Raw genomic sequence first — 5693 nt, forward strand, 5'->3', positions numbered from 1 at the left:
AAACAATGAAAAAAAAAATAGCAATACACTAACCAAAACACGATTAAAAAGATATTCAACACAAAAAACGTCACTTTATTTTGCATGTTTTGAAACAATGAAAAAAAACTTATTTATAGCAATACAATAACCAAAACACGATTAAAAAATTATTGAACACAAAAATCGTTTTTAGAAAGTCACTTCATTTTAAAACAATGAACAAAAAAATATTTATAGCAATACACTAACCAAAATACGATTGAAAAATTATTTAAGACAAAATCAATAAAAAGGGTGCGAACGGACCCGGGGTGCGAACGTGAAAGGGGGCGAACGTGAATGGGCGCGAAAACGGACCCGGATTCGCCGACATCGTAGACGATGTCGTCACAATGTTGTCAACATCATGATGTGGGCGATGTCAATGTCATTATGATGTAGACAGGAAAAGGGGACGATGTAGACAATGTCGTCACGATGTTGTCAACATCGCGATATCGGCGATATCAACAATGTAGACTGCAAGAAAAACGATGTAGACGATGTCAGCAATATGTTGTCAACATTACAATGTCGGCGATGTCAACGATGTAGATAGGAAAGGGGGACGATGTAGACGATGTCGTCACTATGTTGTCAACATCACGATGTCGGCGATGTCAACCATGTAGACTGGAAAGGGGGACGATGTAGATGATGTCGTCACGATGTCGGCGATGTCAATGATGTAGACAGGAAAGGGGGATGATGTCGTCACGATGTCGGCAATGTAGACAGAAAAGGGGACTATGTAGACAATGTTGTGAGCAGGTATAAAATCAAGAACGAAGTTGACAATATCGGCCATATCGTCACTACATCGTGCACTGGACATACCTCGTTTGCCTTGAAAGCAGGAATATATAAAATGTATTGTGTGTTGGATGGAAATATAAATAGTAATTATTTGACCTAGAAGGCTAAATGTCAAGGTCAGATATTATCTTTCACAAGTATATAACATTCTGTCTAAAAAATTGTTAAAAAGACTGGAAACTCGTCTATCAATACTACATGTAGCTGGGACTATTATACTAATGGGATTAGAATCTCGTAGGTTTTTCCTTATGATATGACCAAATTATCGGACTACCCAAGATTTTATGAGACTTGCTAGGATATGGAGTGTAGTCAAACAGGTCGTTTTGTTAGCTCATTTGTTGTTTACTTCGGGCTGATACATACCGGGAAATGAAACGATAATGAACATGTTCACCTTTAATAAATCCCTCCCTTTTCAACGGAACACCATCAAATCAAATAAATTAGAATGTCACAAAACAAAAACATAATTTAAGCTTTTATAACCGACAAATACATACACAATACTGATATCAAACCATAAAGGACATACATATGGCAATCCGTTTTACTATTTATTCTAACTTCAAGATATCTAATAAACTTTATAAGATATCTAATAAACTTTATAAGATATCTAATTAACTTTATAAGATATCTAATAAACTTTATAAGATATATTATATAGTTTATAAGATATCTCATATAATTTATAAGATATCTCATATAAATTTCTTTATAAGATATCTTATAAACTATTTAAGATATCTTATAAACAATATGTGATATCTTATAAACTATATAAGGTATCTTATAAACTATACAATATATCTTATAAACTATATGAGATATCTTACAAAGTATATAAGATATCTTATATAAAAAATATTTATAAGATATCTTATAACTTTATAAGATATCTTATATACTTTATGAGATATCTTATATAGTTTATAAGATATCTTATAAAGAAAATTATATGAGATATCTTATATACTTTATAAGATATCTTAAAACGCGACTTCAACCATTATTTTTAAATAATAAACGTTCCCTACATCAGAACCACAAAAATGTAACTGCATTTGATACGTTACACGATAGAAACATATTGATTATAATTAAAAAGTAATTATAATCAAATATTATAGTTAACAAAAATAAAGTAGGCCAGGGCACCTGACGAGGATGAGCGGCCTTGGTCGAACTTGACCTAAATGATATCCGAAACACCAGGTGTAATATCATCAAATCAAAGAAATTCATAGAAGACCAGTTGATTACCACAGATCATTAATTTACGTTGGAAAAATCCTTTCAAATAAATAGATGTGTAAAAGTTTATAATTAACCACAGAACAATCTACCGAGAAAAGGTCAAATCAGGTTTTAACAGTTAAAGATAATATATATAAGTTAAAGTAAATATATATAAGAGAAACATGCTATATATATGAATCACCAAATCATGCATTAACAAAGCATTAGTAGTATAAACCTGTAATTGAACCAAACATTTAAATGCATACAAAATTGCATATAACGTATACACAGCGATACATGAGAGGGGTCGGACCTTTATCGGGACTCCGGGATCGGGTGTTTTTAAGCTCGGGATTTCGGGATTGATCCTTTCGGGATCCGGGAATTCTTTTTTCGAATTTCGGGATGTCGGGATTTAAATTTCATTATATTCGGGACCTCGGGATTTCATGTTTTTAAACCCGGGATTTCGGGATCAGGACCCCTCCGACTCCCCCTCATACATAGAAAATCATTATATATAGAAACAAGATACGGACAAGAAATAAAATATCCTATAGGCAATAATATTAGTAGATTTTGCTAAGATTGGTTCATGGACACAATTATTTATAAAATGAAACGTAGGAATCCAGTTTACTAGTTCGCACTTCAATGATTTGATAATATTTTTTGATTGGTTGATTTAAAGGGAGACTTTGATTTTCAATGCAATTATTTATATAAGATATCTTATAAACTTTAGGAGATATCTTATAAATAATATTATATAGATATCTCATAAAACATATAAGATATCTCATATAATATATAAGATATCTTATAAAGTTTTTAAGATATCTTATAAAGAAAATTATATGAGATATCTTATAAATTATATGAGATATCTTATAAACTATATAAGATATCTTATAAACTATATAAGAGATCTTCTAAAGTTTATGAGATATCTTATAAAGTATATAAGATATCTTATAAAGTTTATAAGATATCTTTTAAAAACTGGATAATATAAGATATCTTATATATTATATGAGATATCTTGAAGTTAGAATAAATAGTAAAACGGCTTGCCATACATACAACATATATTTCTTGCACAAACAAGTTACCATTAGTTTCTTTTTTTCCAAGATTGTGGAATTCCTTACCAAACTAGGTAGTCAGTAGCCCAGACTTAGATGCATTTAAGTCTGGTGAAAATCCCAAATATATTGCTAGAACAAATAAATGGTTTTTTTTTATCTTTATACAAAAAAGGTTTTACAAAAAAATATTTTTATAATTTAGTGGAAATATGTTAAGATTTTTTAAATTTTCCCTGCCGTATCTTGTAATCTTCCAACATATTGAAGTTAAGAAGTATTATGTAGATGTAGATGTAGACAATAAGGTTAAGCTGATCAAAGTTAAATAAGATAAACACCATAATACACTTTATATGAATGCGTGACCTTACTTGGTATATATACAATGCAAGAACGTTTTTTTTTTTTTTTTTGTTTTTTTTTTAGCTGGCACTATTGTACTAATAATATATACGCCCTAGATTTTAGCTCCTTGTGGAACTAAAATGTAAGTTGAATATTTTATTTTATTTTGTATCCAGTTTCGCTCTGAAAATTAACTTTATGAAGTCTGCATCTCAAAAAATTGCAAGTTCTCCGAATCATTGTCGCCCTATTGGGGATATCTAAAGTATGTGGTGGCTCTCCAGACATTTTTGTTATAAAAAATACCCGACTATTATTCTTCTCTTTAGAATGATTGTGTTTCTCAAAATCCCTTTAAAATCAATAATGGTCAACGAATCCTCATAGCCAGAAATTAGTAGTACTTTTGCTAATTAATATTCATAATATGTAAATGAGAATTGTACCACGTGATAATAGTTTGAACTGGACTGGCTTGATATCATTAAAATCTTTAAAACACGGATATTATAAGTTGCCCGTCACAGAGTCCATGTTTATAATCACTCTGATATTTCCGTAAAGTTGTCAGGCGGTCAAAACCAAAACAATAAACGCGAATTTAGTGAATTTTTCGTGTTTTCGTGAGTTTATTCTTCTTGAAATAGAGGCATTTTAACTTTACGTGGGAACCTAGAGTTCAACGACTACACATACAAGGTTTGGACTTGCTTATTCTTTGGACATTCAAGTTTCAAGTTTCACCCCGGCAACCTGTATTTCTAATGACCTTGTAAGCCAATTTTCAACACGAAGTTTGCAAATTTGACGTTTCAGCCATTTTAGCCTGTATTTTATATTGCAATGTTAAAATCCTCTCGCTTCGATTTTTAAAATAGCTCAGGAACCTTGATTTTTGCAACGCCAGTCATTATATTTCGTTTAAATGGTGTATATTGTTGTGTATATTTATTTTCTGCCCCGGCAACCTGTCTATCACTTAAATCAAAGTTAAAACAGACTTTTTTTCTAAATTCCCTATCATTTCAATATAATTTCCGTGACCCGTATCCGATTTCTTTAGTATAATATTCAAATAAGCAAAGTGGCGTTGATTTCTGGATATGTGAGCAATCTTAACCTGAAAATGAGTGACATATTATCTAATCTTAATTCAGATTTTTAACTTTAGTAGTATTTTTAAACGCAGAATAACAATAAACTCATCATAGATACCAAGATTTAAATTGCCTACGCCAGACATGCGTTTCATCTACAAAAGACTCACCAGTGACGCTCGAATCAGAAAAGTTAAAAAGTCCAAAATAAAGTATGAAGTTGAAAAGCACTGAGAACCCAAAATTCCGAAAGGTTTTGCCAAATACAGCTAAGGTTATCTATTCCTGGGGTAGAGATTGCTTTGTCATTGACAAAAACAACATTATGGAATCTGCAAAATATGTAAAATTGGACGCATATTCTAATCTGACCTTCGGCTACTTTATTGAAATCAGCTGGAGTGGATAAAAATTTAGCTAATAGATTTAATAAAATTGTTGGAGTCAAGAGAATTATTCCTAAATCAAAATTTCATTAGAACTGATTTTCAAGTTAAAAAAAATAAAGGATTTAAAAAAAATTACGGATGTTCACTGAAAAAGAGGTGAAACAGCAAATATAGTAATGCATGTAAAAAAGTTATAAAATGACGTATTTTGACATGTAAATTTATAACAGACCGACCGACCGACCGACCGACCGACCGGGACTTCAGACATTAACAGACCATGAAATATTTTATGACAATTTAAAATACAACTACACTTACGGAAGTATATATATTTTATAATTAGCTGGACAAGAGTTTTGAAGATATGATATCCTCTCAGATATTGTTACAAACATCTTAGGTACAAATTTCAATGATTAACTTTTTAGTATGAGTGCACCAACAGGACTGTTTTATATCAGTTTTATGTATTTTCATCAACAATTTAAATCACTTTCGTCTATTTGGTAAAAAAACCCTCGCTAAACAACGATGTCTACACTTTAAAAGCTTTTTATTATCAATTGTAATACGAGATGATTAAAAAATTGAAGTATGCTTTTCGTCTCTCCCTTTTTAACCTTCGCAAATTGTTATCATCTATTATATGTATTAATATAATTTCTTCTCGACTGTAAACCTTTTAA

This window comes from Mytilus californianus, unplaced genomic scaffold, assembly GCF_021869535.1.
Source record: "Mytilus californianus isolate M0D057914Y unplaced genomic scaffold, xbMytCali1.0.p SCAF_11, whole genome shotgun sequence".
Classification (NCBI taxonomy): Eukaryota; Metazoa; Mollusca; class Bivalvia; order Mytilida; family Mytilidae; genus Mytilus; species Mytilus californianus.